At 46.1% G+C, this 17,496-nt stretch overlaps 1 pseudogene; it reads right to left on the reverse strand.

Moving 5' to 3' along the window:
- Window positions 1-1,087: 1,087 nt before the first annotated feature.
- Window positions 1,088-2,383, reverse strand: LOC119320754 (annotated as a pseudogene).
- Window positions 2,384-17,496: the final 15,113 nt, after the last annotated feature.

The following is a 17,496-nucleotide window of genomic DNA, read 5'->3' on the forward strand; positions in this document are numbered from 1 at the left end:
CCATTGGACCAGTTTTTAGGCTGCCAAATCTGAATGAGTAAAGAATATACAAATTTGCAAATAGATATGACACATGAACAGAATGAACACGTGGTTTACTTTCAGATAGCACTGCCCCTTATTTATAGTCTACCAACAGATACTCCCTCCGTCCGGAAATACTCGTCCTAGGAATAGCAAGTTTGGAGAAAAACACAAACATCTTGTGTGCAAGAATAGTAGAAAAAATTAGCAAGCTACATCCACACCAGTGGACCTGTATTTCAATCATCGTTAGCGGGAAGAATCACTTGCGTAACATTCTAATGCAAAAGAATCATGAATTTTTTTCAAAAGGAACAGATTAGGATGGTCCATGCAGAGAAGGAATAGCTCACTTGTGGTGAGTGGCACTATGGTCAGCTGGCCGCTGTAGAAGCATCTCCAGCTCACAAGAGCCTGGACTCACCATGCATATGAAAATTTGAAGCACCTCAAAGCTTGCAAGGAGACCGGGGGTGGAGCTGCAATCTGGGATTTGGAGGTGATCCGACGGAGCTGGGGTTTGGACGGAGGGGATGGATAGACGGAGGTGGTGGTGTGTGACGCACGGGCTAGAAATAGACGGAGGTGGTGGTGTGTGACGCACGGGCTAGAAAATTGCGTAGAGAGCATCCAAGGGAAGCTTCAGCTGATCAGCATGAGATAAAATGGGTGAGGTTCGGCGGGTAAAAGAGGGGAGAAGGTAGATTCGAATTTTCAAAAAAAACGTGTACTATAGTAGTAGAGATTTCACAGATGCCCGGATGTAACATGGTTTTGGTCTGATAATTCTTGGTTGGTGTAAATTAGTGTAATCTTGGTTGGTGTTGTGATTGTCGTAGTTAAAATTTTAACTAAAGCATCACAGAATGCAATTGAAGCTAATAAAATTTGATGACAGACTCCACAAATCCAAGATTGCAAAACTAAACTGAAAAAAAAACTCATGAAAAAATCAAATTGAATATATAGATATCTAGTCACATATGTGTTGCAAATTTTGAAAGCTCAAGCATCACACAACTCAACTGAAACTAATGAAATTTACCGACATGATCTAAGTCTGTTCACACAATCAACGGAATTGAAACAAATGCAAGATTACTAAAAGCTAATGAAAAAAATTCCAATCCAAGCCTCATGCTAGTAGAAGCTATTTATCGTATCTAGTCGCTGTAGAAGCTACTTGTGTTCTTCTTGCCGTCTTTGTTGGTCTTCTTGTTCCTCCGCTTGCGCCGGTCGGCCTCCTCCACCCGCCGAATGGCGCGCTCCAGCGTGTCCACCCGCTCCGCCAGGGCCTCGATGACGGCGCACTGTTGCGCGCTCCGCTCGCACAACGCTGCCACCATCTCCATCAATTTCTTTGCGTCCAGCCCGTCGGGGGTCACCATCTTCTTCTCCTCCTGTGCTTGTTCTTGCTGCTGCTGCAGCGCCTTGGGCGGTGTAGGGTCCACCTCGCCGGTTGACACATTGATGTCCCCCGTTGCCACCATCTCCCACTCGCCCTCCGCCTCCGAGGCCTTTTCCACTTCCACCACCAGCTCGGTCTTGGTCTGGCCGGCCTCGTCGTCATCGACGAAACTCGTCGCGTCAACCTCCATCGCGGCCGTGTTGGTTGTCTCGGCAGCCAGAGAATCCGCCGTAGCGTTGTCCTCAACCGGCAGCTCCGGCTCCATCCTGCTCTCTGCTTCTTCCTCCGCATCCTGAACTTCCGGCTCATCGATGGTCACCACCGCGGGCGCGGCCTCAAGCGCGTCGACAGCGTCCTGGAGCGCGAGCACCTGCCTGGCGACCCGCCTGCGGTACTCCCGGGCGCCGCGGACACTGTCCAGTCGCAGCAGCAGCCGCATGAGCTCCTCCACGAGACCGATCCGCGCACGCGCATCCACGCGGAGCACCCCCGCCTCGGCGGCCACCCTCGCGGCCACGGCCTCCGCCAGTCGCTCCACCGCGCGCACCTCCCGCACCATCCGACGATCGAGCAGCCCGCGTGCCGCCGCCTGCACCCTCACCGCGGCCTCCTCCGCCGATGGCGCCGGCTTCCTCGGCACAGCCCGCGGCGAGTCAGAGTCCGGCCCGGTGACCTCAATCTCAAAACAATCCGGACAGCTCCTCGGGGACCCCCTGCTGGGCCTTGGACTCGCCGTTGTCCGTGCGGCCGGCTCGGTGGCGCCGAATAAGCCGTCATCGCGCCGCACCGGGGCCCTCCGGCGGGCGGGACGGAGCCGCTCCGTCACCAACGGCTCGGCGTCCTGGAAAAAGACGTCGGCAGCGGTGGGGCGGCGGTAATACGAATCGTAACCGTAGCCGTAGGGAGAAGCAGGTAGTAGTACTCGTATGGGTCATAGCCGAAAAACGCCATTGGATTTTTGGTCGAGGTTGGGAAGAAGTCGAAGTCGATCGCCTGGAGTCAAAAAGATAGATCGGTCTTGTGGTTTGTTGGCTCGAGATGTTGTTGGAGAGAGGATATGGAGGACATCGTATTTATTAGAGGGGAGAAGTCTAAAAAAAACCTTGAATTCGTGCTCAAAGTCTGAAAACGACCCTGACCTGTGAATCCTTGAATTCGTCACCCTGTCCTTTCTAATCCCAGCTTATCCTGGCTGAATTCTTTGAAAAGCTCGTTTGTGCACCGGGTTTGCTGACGTGGCATGGATTATGGTTTAATCAGACGCTAAGTTGGACTGTCTCTGCACCCCTTCAGATGTTCATTAAGTAGCGGCGGGGGTTGAAAAAAAATAGAGAAGAACTGCCGGTGGGGAGAGAGAGACTAGGGTTCGCGGCGGCGGCGGCGGCGACGACGACGACGTCGACGGCGGAGCCGGCTATTGGAGGAGGGTAGGTGAACGGCGGTGGCTGAGTCGGCTATTGGAGGAGGGTAGGCGAGCGGCGGCAGAGCAATCGACAATGGCCTCCTCCTCCTGTTCGACGTACTCATGCGGAGGATGCCGTCGCAGTCGCAGGGCAGTAGCGGCGTACCAGCCGGTGAGGGAATGCTACCGCCTGCCACGAAAGAAGCCTCCCCGCTGGATATCTTCTTCTTTCCAGATTTTGATACTACTGTTTGCGTGCTAGGAATTGTAAGCTACTGTATGTTGCTCTGTTCCACCGTTTTTCCTCATTCCTATTTCATATCTATTCTTCTTTCCAGATTATGATTGTATGATTTGTTGACAGTGGACAGGCATGATGATCCGTGCTCCCCATTTCTTCATCAAGTACTGATTGATCTTAGGATGCAATGAGGAGGATGAATGCTGATGGTGGACAGGCCTGGCTAGAACAGGGACAGAGACAGCAAGTTGAGGAGAAGAATGAAGAAATTAATGAAGCGAGGGCTAAATGTGAAAGGACGGAGAGAGATGTGATGCCATGCTAAACTTGGTCTTTTTGTAGGATTTGTGCTAGGTAGAGGATCAATGTAGTGGCTAGATGATGTAAAGGTTGGATGAACTGATCTGTTATGAGTGGACTCTGTACTAAAACTATGAAAATTTTCTGTGATGTATGGCCTTTGTGCTCAATTTATGAAAAATATGACCGGAACTTCAGTTTGTGTGTCAAATTTGACAGCTCGTAAGTAGTAGAAAATTGGTATTTGGCAACACATACTTTCAGAACACTGTCTAGTCTGTACTACATGTGTCATGATATAGACTGCATTGCTCATCCTTCTATTTTTCTCTATTTTTCTCTTGTTCTGCAGCTAGCTTCGGGAGTGAAATGAGATAATACAAAGCATGAGATGCGTCGATAGCCTGTAAGTTATTTTCTTATTTGTCACCTAATTTTCAGTCTCATTTCCTATTCCAAGATCTTTTTTACTTCTCACCACTTCTAGTATGGAAGTACTGTTAATCAGCTATTGCTCCATCTCATTTTGATCAGTTAATCGCTCAACATTGGTCGCTAATAACTTCTTGTTAATTTAGTAGCACGTTGTCAGTTCGTAAGGTTCCCATGACCAATTTTAATGACCTGGGTGCTCATACAGTACACACGCAGCAACAAAAGATCCTTGAAACACACACTCAATGGCCTGTAAATTAGTACTTCAAACTCGACTAAACTTTCAGTACATGACCACTACATAATACCAGTACTTAAACAAAGAGGCCATAATAACCAGTTTTGACCAGGACCAAAATTACATGACCAGTACTAACACCAAAAGGGTAGAATCACTAGTTTTGATCGGAACTAAAAGAAAATGACCCATACACTTGTCAAGCAGGTTCACTTCTTTGCCTTTTTCTTGCCTTGTCCATTATGCATTTTAGAAGCCTTCCTCTTCTCTGTACTTGGTCCTGCTTGGGCATGTTCTTTTCCTTTGTTTCCATTCTGCTGGCTTGCTGTGATGTTAGCATCTGTTTGTGCTTGCTGTTGAGAAATCAAGTATACCCAACAATGCATAATTAATAGAAACAGAAGAAAAGCGAAATTATATGAAACAGAAGAAAAGCAAAATTATATGAAACTGAAGAAATGCGCAAGTACATGAGAAATAAGAAGTGCAAAATTATATGGAACTAAAGAAATGCAAAATAACATGAAACGGAAGAAATCCACCAGTGTATGAAACTGGAGAAATGCTAAATTATATGAAACTGAAGAAATGCAAAATTACATGAAACAGAAGAAATCCACTAGTATATGAAATAGAAGAAATACACAATTATATACCTCAGAGGCCTTCATTTTCCTCCCTGTTTTTCTCATAAAGGCATTTTTTTCTTGCCTTTTTCTGGATTTTTGTGGCAACCTGACTTATTGTGGCCTTTATTCCCACACATACTACAAGTAATTTTAATCCCATGTCTTGACATCTTCTTTCCTTTTGGTGCTTCTCCCTCTTCCCTCCTCCTGTCATTTTTCCTGGGTCTACCTGGCATGCTCACATATCCAGGAGCTTGTGGTCTAGGATTCTGAGAAACAGGCCACCTTTCCTCACCTTCAACTGGCTCCAAGCAATGCTCATATATTTTCTTGAATTGCTCAACTGAATAGCACTTGTCAATGAAGTCTTCAATTCTTCTGCCACTCTTATAAATAGCACTGATAGCATGGCAGCAAGGTAGACCTGCCAGCTGCAGGTACCCACAGGAGCATGTCCTCTTATCTAAGTTGACAGTATAGGTCCTTCCTCTTCCACTAACATGTTTAACCTCAAACCCTTCTTTCCCATTCCAGAGTACGTCACAGAACTGAGTTAATTTGATGTTCACCTTAAGCTTTTTAAAAATGTTTGGGCAAATTGGATTATTAGTCCACTTATCAGATTTCTCTCAGTTTTCTTGAACTCTCTTTGTCATTTTCTGTCTAACCTTTTCCAGCATGGATATGCAAGGATAGAATCTGGCCTCAATTATTGAATTGTTGAAGGACTCACATAAGTTATTGTCTACTGAGTCACATAGTGAACCCACAGGGAAAAAAGCTCTGGCCCAGTGCTTAGGCTCTGTTCTCATTATGTCCCTTGCTCCTCCAGGTGTGTCTTGAGCTAACTTTGCTTTTCTGTACATGAAATCTTCTCTATTTGCAGCCTTTGCAATAGCCCAGAACTTCTTCTGTAAAGCATGCTCCCTGTACTTCTTCCTCCAGTTAGCATAGATGTGTCTAGCACACAACCTGTGTTGTGCTTTTGGCAGAAAATCCTGCATGCTACTGATCAAGCCCTACAGATCACCATAAATTACAATGTCGGCACATTAATTGTAAGAAGTGGTACTACCAATATTCTACCAAAGTACAAGGTCATGCTCCGTCGTGGCAAATAAACAATGATGACTACAATATTCTACCAAAGTACTAGATCATGCTGCATCGAGTCGAATAAACAACAATGACTGCAGTATTCTATGAATATTTAACAATAGTAATTAACAACATGCTTAAGAGAGTGATTAACATCATGATTAACAAATTACCTTCTGTTGATCTGAAATGAACACCCAGCCTTCACCTTGATCATTTATGTCCAAGTCTTTGATCAGAAGGCCAATAAACCATTCCCAATTTTTTGTAGTTTCTTGCTCCACTATTTCCCAAGCAATTGGGTACATTTGGTTGTTAGCATCCCTACCAATAGCGCAAAGAAGTTCACCTTGACAAGCTCCTTTGAAGAAACAACCATCAAGCCCAATAACCCTTCTGCATGCTTTAAACCCTTTTTTCATTGCATTGAAACAAACATAGAATCTTTGGAAGATGTTTTGATCCATGTATTCAGGATCTAGACCAACAAGAATGGTACTACCAGGATTGCTTCTCAGCAACTCTAGCTAGTAGTCAAAGACCTTGGTGTACTCCTCTTTCATCCCTTCTAACAACTTCTGTGACACTATCTTCTTCGCAGCCTTGCACTTTGATGTTGATACATCAGCAAAGAAATCCTTCAGAACAGTGGCCTTAATGCTATCAATCTTCCAAGTGGGATTGGCCCTTAAGATATGCTCATACCATCTTGCAATGAGTTTTGCAGTTACAAGGTGATTGTCCCTGTTTGGAGCACACATATGTTCATCCTCATATGTTAGGACCTGAAACCTGGAACACCTGGTAGTCTTTGCACCATATATAAGCCATGGACATCCAGGCCAACCACACTTAGCCCTAATCCTTTCATCCTCTGACTTCATGAAAATAATACTCCTAAATGTCAGCAGCCCATACTTTATTAGTGCCTTTTTCATTTGGTTCTTGCTCCTGAAAACCATTCCTAAACAGAACATGGGGATATCTGTTTTGGGGTTATACCTGATGTACTGGCTATTCCTCCTGACGACATGGCCATCATCATCAGTCTCATCATCATATGAGTAATCTTCATCATCTGAGTCAAAGTGATCTTCCCCTACAACTTCTTCCACATTTGCAACTAGATCTATTGGAACAACACCAGATGGATTTCTCTCTGCCCACCTATTTGAGTCTCTAATTCTCTTCTTGAAAGCCCTTGCTTCTTCCCTTAGTTCCACATATTCATCATCCAACCCACTGTCATCACTTCCTGCCACATAATCGCTATCATCTTCTTCACTATCTGAAAATGCAGAGCCATTACCATCTTCCTCATGTTCATGTGCATGATCTAACTGCTGCACAATTAGTTGTTGAGCTGCTGCACTCCCACTTTGTGATCCTGGATTGAAGATCTGAGAGCTACCAGTAATGGGTTCATCTAGAACATCGAACTGAAAAGTGTGTCCCTGTACTTGAGTAATAACACCACTCCCATTTGCTACAAACAAATTCTCAATTCCATTCACAGATGATGGATTTTCACTAACAATCTGCACATCTTCTGCGGTTATGATCGCATCTGGTTCTACATCACTCTCTCCCGCTGACTCATTACCCATCTCATTTTCAAAGTCACTTTCACTATCACTTGCACTTCCATCATCTTGCTCCCCAGAATACTCCACATAAACATCGGCAACTCCTCCTTCAGTTATGTATTCACACATTTTAATGCAGCCAGCATCATCACACAGGAAAAACAACCCATCCACTAGTTCTTTACCAGGCAACAGGAAGTATATTTTCATACTTTTTTTCAAAGGAACATGATCACCAAGATACCCTTTCAGTTCTGGCAAAGACAACTTGTCTCTTTCTATCTCTGACATTGCCTCATCTCCTCCAACATAATCTAAGTTAGGCCCCATCCGAACAAACAGGCCACCGAAGTGAAACCTCACATTCAGTATGTCACATGGATCCATGATGAAAGCACAAACCCTAACCTGCATTGCCATACAATTTTTGACAAGAATCAATGGCTCATACAACCCATCCGAACTGAATGCAAGATGAAATCCAAATTTAATTTACAAACTAAACGCCCTAAGAACCCTCACTTTCCCTAATAAAAAACCATAACATCAATCAGTGGTTGGAGATGCAAGTGCGACAAGACTGGCAAAAGGAGGAAGGAGATTACCAGCGATTTTTCTCTGCCTCGATCTTCTTGTGTTCCAGCGATCAACCGCCGCCGGCTGCCATTGCTGTTGGGAGGAAGGGGAGGAGCAGCGGGACAAGGCGTGGCGTCAGGCGAGAAACAGGGGAGGGAGGTGGGTTCGTGCTGGGGTTTATGAGGGCCCTAGGAGGCCCACAACCAGTCCGTTTTGGCGGGCCTTTCCCCCTCTCTATGCCACGCACTCAATCCCATCTCACACAAACACGTAAAGGGCTGGGATAAACTGGGATCAGAGAGAATAGGGTGTCAATTTCGGGGATTCAGACTTCAGGGTCGCTTTTAGACTTTGAGAACGAATTGAAGGTTTTTTTCAGACTTTTGCCTTATTAGAGGGTATAGATGGTTCGAGAGGCACACGAATATTCTGGAAGCCTGCGTCTTTCTTGCGAATGGGGCGTCACCTGTTTTTTTTTTAGACAACCTCGCGAAGCTTTTATTAATCCATCACAATGTTTACAGGGACGAAAGAAAGATCTCCAGGATGACCTAACCAGACATGGCGGCCACCCCCCAGAGATAAAGCATGCTTCGCTAAGTTGTGAGCCTCAAAGTTGGAGCTCCTAAATTCATGAACTATTTTACAAAGATGAAAACTAGTAGAATGTTCTATGATTTCATGTATCACCACACCATATGAAGCTGAAGTACCGCTCCGTATATCTTCTACCACCGTTTTGCAATCGGAGCCCACATGAATACTTTGAACGTATAAGTCTTCCGCCAAAGCTAGTGCTTCCGTGATGGCTAGGGATTCTAGTGTTTGAGGATCATTGATTTGCCGGAAACCAACGACCGAGGCTCCAAGAAACAGGCCATGTTGGTCCCTACACACAGCTGCAACCGCACCATACGTACCTCCTCTCGACAGCGCTGCATCCACATTAACTTTGGCACATCCTTCGACCGGAGGTAGCCAGCGTTTTGGTCTCAGCACAGACGTAGTAATTGGCCTTGGTGACCTCTTGTTGATCTGCTGCAGTTCTGGCAAGTAACTCGTGATGAAGCCATTCATGGAGTATGGAGACTGAAAAATGTCCTCATAGATCGCCTTCCTCCTTGCACTCCATATCGCCCATGTTGTAACCACAAGGCGAGTGAACTCTTCAGGCGGTAGCATTTCGTGTAGAGCAAACAACCACTGCTTCGGACTATCTTGCTGGCAGCTTATCACCTTTTCAACAAAGTCATCGGGAGCTAAAGCCCAGATGCTCCTCGACATCGAGCAATTCAACAGCGCATGTCTCCATGTGTTCGTAGCTCCACATAAGTGGCATGTATTTTCATCGGTCATGTTGCGGTGATGTAGAACCTCACCTGTAGGCATCGACTGCCTAGCTAGACGCCAAACGAACATCCGCAGCTTTGAGGGTACTTGTATGTGCCAGATTGCACTCCACTTCTTACTTTCCTGTATATTTGAAGTACCTTCTTCCTCATGAAGCCATCCTTCCCTGCTGATCTTCGTTCTTAGTATCATACGGTAAGCAGAACGCACTGTGAAACCTCCCCGTCTTTCTTCATGCCATGCCCAAAAATCTGTTATGTTCCTCGTGCATAGCGGTATCTTGAGTATCTCTACAACATCAAAAGGACTAAAGACAGACCGTACCAGGTCTTCTCTCCATTGAGCCGAAGTAGCATCAATCAGTTCCGACACCCTTTCTGGCGGATTAGGAACAAGTGAAGTAATCGGCCTCTTGAAGTTATCATGAGGAATCCAGTTATGCTGCCAGATAAGTGTGGAAGCCCCATTACCAATTCTCCGGACCACTCCTTGTGCAATAATGTCCCTCCCATCAAGCACTGCTCGCCATATCTGAGAGGGGTGAGATCCCAACTCAGCTTCAAGGAGTGAGCATTGAGGGAAATATACAACCTTTAGCACCTTTGCACTAAGCGAGGTCTCATTGGTCATCAGCTGCCATGCTTGCCTAGCCAAGAGTGCTAGATTGAAAATCTCCAAATCACGAAAACCAAGACCACCCAAGTGCTTAGGCCTGGCCATCATATCCCATGCAACCCAGCTAGGTTTCCTCTTACCTTGTTTGCTTCCCCACCAGAATTGGCGAATTATGGATGTGATACTATCACACAGACCCCCTTGGTAGACGAAAACAAGACATTGAAAAAACAGGGATCGCTTGTGCAACTGCCTTAATTAAAACTTCTTTTTCGGCCGCAGATAGTAATTTCTCCATCCAACCTTTGATCCTTTCCCATACTCGGTCTCACAAATACTTGAAAGTGTCATTCTTCGACTGGCCTACATCAGTTGGCATACCCAGATAACGTTCATTTAATGATTCATTTTGGACGCTTAAGGAATTCTTCACCTCTTCCTTTATGGAATCCGGACATCCTTTACTAAAGAAGATGGAAGACTTCTCATTATTTATCCTCTGTCCCGAAGCTCTGCAATAAATATCAAGCAGGTTTGACACTTCCTCTGACCCCTCCACATTAGCCTTAAAAAGCAGCAGGCTGTCATCTGCAAATAAAAGGTGGTTAATGGTGGGCGCCGTTGGAGCCACCTTAATACCTGCGAATGATGACTGAGGACTGGATTTCAGGAGGCACGAAAGGCCCTCTGCTGCAATTAGCAATAAGTAGGGGGAGATTGGATCTCCCCTCCAGATACCTCTTGTAGGTATAAATGAATCAACTTTCTCTCCATTAAAGGGAATAGAAAAGGATACTGATGAGACCATCCCCATTACTGTGTCAATCCATTGTTGAGAGAAACCCAATTTGCCCATGATACCTTTCAAATATGGCCATTCCAATTTGTCATAGGCTTTCATCATGTCCAGTTTCAAAGCACAAAAGCTATTAGATCGTGACCGTGTCCTCTTCATGAAGTGCAGACATTCATAAGCACATATGATGTTATCTGTGATGAGTCTCCCAGGCACGAAAGCAGATTGTTCCTCAGATATAATATCAGGCAAAATATTCTTGAGTCTGTTGGCAACTACTTTGGATGCAATCTTGTAGAGCACGTTGCAAAGACTGATGGGTCTAAATTGAGACAACTGAGAAGGACTCATTACCTTTGGAATTAGGACCAACACAGTGTCATTAATTCCTCTCGGGCTTTCCTCCCCTCGCACTATTCTCAAAACAATTCTTGTAACATCATCAGCACAAATATCCCAGTTGCGTTGATAAAAATGAGTAGGAAATCCGTCTGGACCAGGTGCTTTCGTTGGAAACATTTGGAATAATGCTGTCTTAACCTCATCAGACGTGTATTCAGCATTAAGGCGCGCATTCATTTCCTCCGTTACTTTCCTGGGCACATGATCTAGCACCGCATCCATGTTTTCAACTCCCTCCGAAGAGTACAAAGTTTGATAGAAACTATTTGCCATTGCCTTTAATTCATCTGGATCAACAACGATCGCCCCCAAGGAATTTTGCAGTGCCTTAATCATATTCTTCTTTCGCCGCGAGCTTGCACGAAGATGAAAAAACCTGGTATTCTTATCACCCGCTGACAGCCACTGGATCCTTGCTCGCTGACGCCACATTAATTCCTTTCTATGGCACATCTCAATTAGGCGTTCGTTGATCTTGAGTTCCACATGTGATGGTCCAGTTCTAAGCGGATCCCCCCGCAGCTGATCCAGCTGTTTTTTCAAGAGCTTAATCTCCTTTTTCACATTACCAAAAGTATCATTGCTCCATCTGCTTAGACCCGCCGCCAAGTTCTGGAGCTTATTCCTCATGTCCTCAACTGTCAGGCAAGGCTCCGCTGCATCCCATCCATCAACTAGAGCATCATGGATGCCCTCATGTGTCTCCCACATTACTTCATAATGAAACTCCGATTTTTTGTGTTGCTTTTTCATTCGTCCCATATCAACCAACAGTGCCGAGTGGTCTGAAGAAGCAGCTATCTCATGGGTGACAGCTGCTAGTGGAAACCTTGCCATCCAATCCGTGCTGACCAACGCCCTATCCAGTCTGCACCGTGTGTATGTACCTCCAGTGACCTTCTTCTCAAAAGTCCAAAAACGGCTAGTATAGCCCAAGTCTAGTAACATGCAAACATCAATTGTATCTCTGAAAGCCTGGATCTGTGCATTGCTGCGTTCACCCTCGTGCTCTTCCGGACATAAAACTTCATTAAAATCACCAAGACAAAGCCAGGGTAAGCTGCTTGTTGTACTGATGTTTTTCAAACTTGTCCATGTTTGGTGCCGTAAGTGCGTCTGCGCCTCGCCATAAACACACGTTAGTCTCCACTTATCCTCACCCTCCTCCTCTACAGAGACATCAAGATGGTAAATAGAGTAACCCAGAATTTCAACTTTTATCATTGTTCCAAAACAAACTGATACCACCACTCCTACCTTGACTATCAACTGCATAAGCATTATCAAACCAATAGAACTAGCTAAAGCTTCTACCCTAGAACCTTCAATCACTACTAGGGAAAAGCCTATACACAGAATCTTAGCAGTAGCGCGGCTCAAAAGGAGCGCTGCTGCTAATTAGTAGTAGCGAGTGTGCGGGAAACTCGCTGCTGATAAGGTTTTAGCAGTAGCGCGCTCTGTGTAAACCGCGCTCCTACAAATATCCACCGACGGTGTTCACCGAGCTCCATTTAGCAGTAGCGCCGTGGCCCGAACCGCGCTACTGCTATGGATATAGTAATAGAACGCTTTTACTGGGATCGCTGCTGCTACATTTCAAATTGGCAAATTTTTTTGTCACTGTTAGCAGTAGCGCCATTGCCCAAAGCGCGCTGCTGCTAATTCTTTAGCAGCAGCGCGTTTCTTCTCCTGCGCTACTGCTAACCCGCACAAACCCACCACCTTTCCCCACCCGTGCCTCCCCTCCCCCTCCTCTCTTCCCTTCCCCCTACCTCCCCCATATGCTCCCACTCTCACTCTTCTTCTTCCTCAATACTTCTTCCCCATTACTCTTTCTCTTCTATCCATCTTTCTCTCTCTTCATTACTCCTACCTAACTACACCACCTCCATTAATGCATCTCCTTTCTCTTTTTCCTTTCCCCTCCACTAGTTGAAGTTGTCTCCTCCCAAATTAGCTAGCTAGGTAGATGTAGCATTTAGTTAAGTGACCTATTTGCCCCCTAACTAGATCTATCTTTGTCAAGAAGAGCTTTGTGCACTTTTGATCTCCCTACAACATCATCTCCACCGTGTGCTCGATCTCGATCGAGATAGAGGTGATGAAAATTTCATGCTTTTGCAAAATGAAAATATATGTGTGTGATATGTTTGTGGAAATTGTGTGTGTGGCACGCCAAATTGTGCTTTTGAGTTGCCTATGATTTACCGAAATGTCGATTTATTTCCGTTTCGGCGAATTCCGGGCAAACTCTAGATCCATATATGTCCTATTTTTAGGGAAGGTCATGCCAAATTTTTGTATGACTTTGATGCATGCATGCATTTTTATAATCAATTTGTTTATTATTACCGTGCAGAGTTGACGATGGTCAGTGGAACGATGGTGGACAGGTGGTTGCGGTCGGCGGTGCATGACATGAAAGAAAATAACCAGACAGAGGTTTTATGTCCGTGTTGAAAATGCAAAGGAATAGTTTGGCTCGACCCCCATGACGATGGTCATGTCGAAGCACACCTGCTCATGACTGGTTTCAGGGATGGCTATACGCGGTGGATAATTGAAGATGAGGATGACGATGTTGAGGATGCCGACGGGGCAGGCAATGATGACACGGGGCAAGACGAAGCGATGGTTGATAATGGCGGCGGGGAAGAGGCCGGACATGGCGGCGGAGAAGGGGCCGGACATGGCGGAGGAGAAGGGGCCGGACATTGCGGCGGAGATAACGACATGGACTCCACGTAGCAGAGTTCGTCGGTACTAAGTTCAATTGTGCGGGACCCTCATATTCAAGCATTGCTTCGCAAGGAGACGAGTACTGAGAGAGCTACTTCTAGAGAGGAGGCTAAGCTGGAGCAACTGGTGGTAGACTTGAACACTCCATTGTATGATGGTTGCAATCCTGAGGTGACCCGCTTGAGTTTCACGCTCCAACTTCTGAAAACAAAGGCTAAAAACAAATGGACCGACACTAGCCTCGATGAGCATCTCAAGTACCTAAAGGATGTTCTTCCGGCGGGTAATCTATGTCCTACTAGTGTTGATGAGGCCAAGAAGATCGTGTGCCCTCTTGATCTGCCACACGTTAGATACCATGCATGCATCAACGATTGCATAATTTATCGGAAGGAGCACGCGGAAAAAACAAGCTGTCCGGTGTGCAATGTTTCTCGATACAAGAAGGCCGGGAAGAAATGTCCCCAGAAGGTTGTATGGTACTTACCGATCACTCCCCGTCTCCAGAGGTATTTTGTAGATCCCAAGGAAGCAAAGCTAATGCGCTGGCACGCGGAGAGGAAGAAGCCCGACGATGGAGATGATCCGAAGCTGAGACACGTGAAGGATGGAAGCCAGTGGAGAGTGTTGAACAGCTTCTATCGGTATTTTGAATGTGATGCAAGGAACATCGTGCTCGGTGCGTGTACCGATGGCATGAATCCGTTTGGCAACCAGAACACCAACCATAGCACATGGCCCGTGTTTGTATGGATGTACAGCCTCCCCCTGGTTGTGCATGAAATCGAAGTACATTCACATGAGCATGCTTATTCAAGGGCCGAAACAACCAGGAAATAATATTAATTTGTATCTGGGACTACTTCAAGAGGAGTGAGACACGTTATGGAAAACACCGGCCAAGACATGGGACGCCAGCAAAGGTGAGTATTTCAACATGAGAGCCACGCTGATCACGACAGTGCAGGACTATCTCGGTTACGGATATGTGGCAGGCCAGGTGTGCCATGGATATTGTGGATGCACGTGGTGCATGGATGATACGACGTCTCAGCAGCTAACGTCAAGGAAAGATGGCGGGTCTGGGAAAATCGTGTACATGGGGCATCGAAGATGGCTTGAATAGGACGACCCGTGGAGAAACCGTGGAGATCTATTCAATGGTCACGCTGAGCATCGAGGACCTCCACATAAGCGGAGCGGTGCCGAAATCGATGAGCTGTTGAAAAACTGGAAGGAGTGCCCCGCGCCGGGAAAGACGATGAGAAAGGCGCCGGAGCCGCTGCTGAAGGTATGGAAGACGAGGTCTGTGTTCTGAGACTTGGAGTACTGGCACAAAATCGATACACCTCATTGCCTTGATCAAATGCATGTCTGTAAGAATGTCCTTGAGAGCTTGCTCGCAACACTGATGAACATGCCGGATAAGACCAAGGATGGGCCGAAGGCAAGAAAAGACTTGCAAAATTTGAAAATTAGGGAAGATCTGCACATGCCGCCCTGTAAAATGTCAGACGAGACAGAGACGGAGACAGAGGCACGGGAGAAGAAGGGCAAGAAAATAAAGAAAGAGGATTATTGCCCCCCTTCTTGCTTCATCTTAAGTCAGGCTGAGATCAATGCCTTCTTTAAGTGGCAAGATAAGCAGATATCTAGACACGGACAAGAAAAGGTTCAGCGGGATGAAGTCTCATGACTATCATGTGATGATGATGCCGATACTACCTGTTGCCCTTAGAGGGATAATGGACAAGCACGTCCGTGACACGCTTATTGGTCTCTGCAACTTTTTCGACGTCATCTCTCGAAAGTCGATCAGTGTGAAGCAGCTCCAAAGGCTACAGGAAGAGATCATTGTGATACTGAATGAGCTTGAGATGTACTTCCCGCCCGTGTTCTTTGATGTGATGGTGCATCTGTGTGTCCATATTGTGGATGACATAATAGACCCGGGGCCGTCATTCCTGCATAACATGATGCCATTTGAGAGGATGAATGGGATCATCAAAGGATTCGTTCGTAACATGTCCCGTCCGGATGGAAGCATCGTCCAGGGCTATTTGGCACAAGAGTGCATTTCTTTCTATGAGAATTTTCTATATAGCGCAAACCAGCCGCCTGGTGTTAGTGTTGGTTTGCCCGTTAACAAGCACGATGGGAGGCTAGAAGGAGATGGTCACTGCAACGGTCGCAGGGAACTGCACGTGGCATACTCAGATCGACGCAGCGACTTTGACAGAGAAAACTTGGTAGTGCTACAACACCTAGACGAGGTAGATCCTTTCATGGCATTGCACAAAGAAATTATCGCAAAGAAGTATCGTGACCGAGGGGTATGCAGGACGGACACCGAAGTTACTAGAGAGCACAACTCCACTTTCCTGCATTGGTTCAAAGATCATATTATTGCTAATCCTCCGGAGGAGGGATCTAAGGACAGATTGCTCATATACGCCTTAGCACATGGCCCCTTGCCCAACCTCGTAACCTATCAGGCATATGATATCAACGGATACACGTTCTACACGGAGGCCAAAGATATGGACAGTGATGATCAGAACTCAGGGGTGACGATGGAATGCATGACTGGCAGCGACAACGGCGCAACTGAATGATTTTATGGAAGGGTCGAGGAGATCTGGGAGCTTGACTACTCTGGACTGCACAACACGATGATGTTCCGTGTTAGATGGGCTAATAATGTCAAAAGAGAAAGCCGGATTTTCACTACCATGACTATACCCAACGCCGAGAGCACTACCGTGAACGCTATCGCAAAAAATGAGCCATGGGTACACACTAAGCATGTGACACAATGCTTCTTCATAACTGACCCGCGCAATCCCAGCCGTGTTGTCCTGAGGAGAGGCAAAAGGAACATCATTGGAATGGATGGAGTCGCCAACGAGGAAGACTATGATCAGTACGACAACCCAATGAGGGAAGATGATGATGATGATGAAGTATACATCAAAAGAAGAATCAATACTACATTACCTAAGAAAAATCGTACTCCATGGAAAAGGCAAAGTCACAATGAGGGGCTCAATTATTCTTCGACGAACAAGAAGGGAAAAAAGCTGACTCAAAAATGAAAACGTCAGCACTGAGGAAACTTATGTTATCGGTCAAATGATGTAATATATATATATATGTTCCTATTTTGTATACACACTTAGCCATTATTATGCATGGGTCCAATGATGTGTAATATATATGTTCCTATTTTGCATACATATTTAACCGTCAAATGATGCAATATATATCGCCCTCCCTTCGTTCACTGCCCTCGGGAAATAAAAGTGGGATAAAATAAAGGAAAAGAAAAAGGAAAACTGGCAGTAGCGAAGGTAGTAGCAGCGCGTTTTGCCTAAACCGCTACAGATACTGAAGTTAGTAGAAGCAAATTTCGTATAAAGCGCTACAGCTACTGAAGGTAGTAGCAGCGCGTTTTGTCCAAATGCGCTACTGCTACGTCCACTTAATCCAAAATTCTCACCCGCCCTGCTTCATCCCGCCTCCCCCCCCAAAAATCCCCAGTCTCCCCCATCGCACCGCCGCGCCCGACCCGGCCCCGGCACTCGCCCCCGACTCTGGCGCCGGTGCTAGCCCCCGACCCCGGCGCACGCCCCCGACCCGGCCCTCGCCCTCGACCCT

The sequence above is a fragment of the Triticum dicoccoides genome, chromosome 6B, assembly GCF_002162155.2.
Source record: "Triticum dicoccoides isolate Atlit2015 ecotype Zavitan chromosome 6B, WEW_v2.0, whole genome shotgun sequence".
Classification (NCBI taxonomy): Eukaryota; Viridiplantae; Streptophyta; class Magnoliopsida; order Poales; family Poaceae; genus Triticum; species Triticum dicoccoides.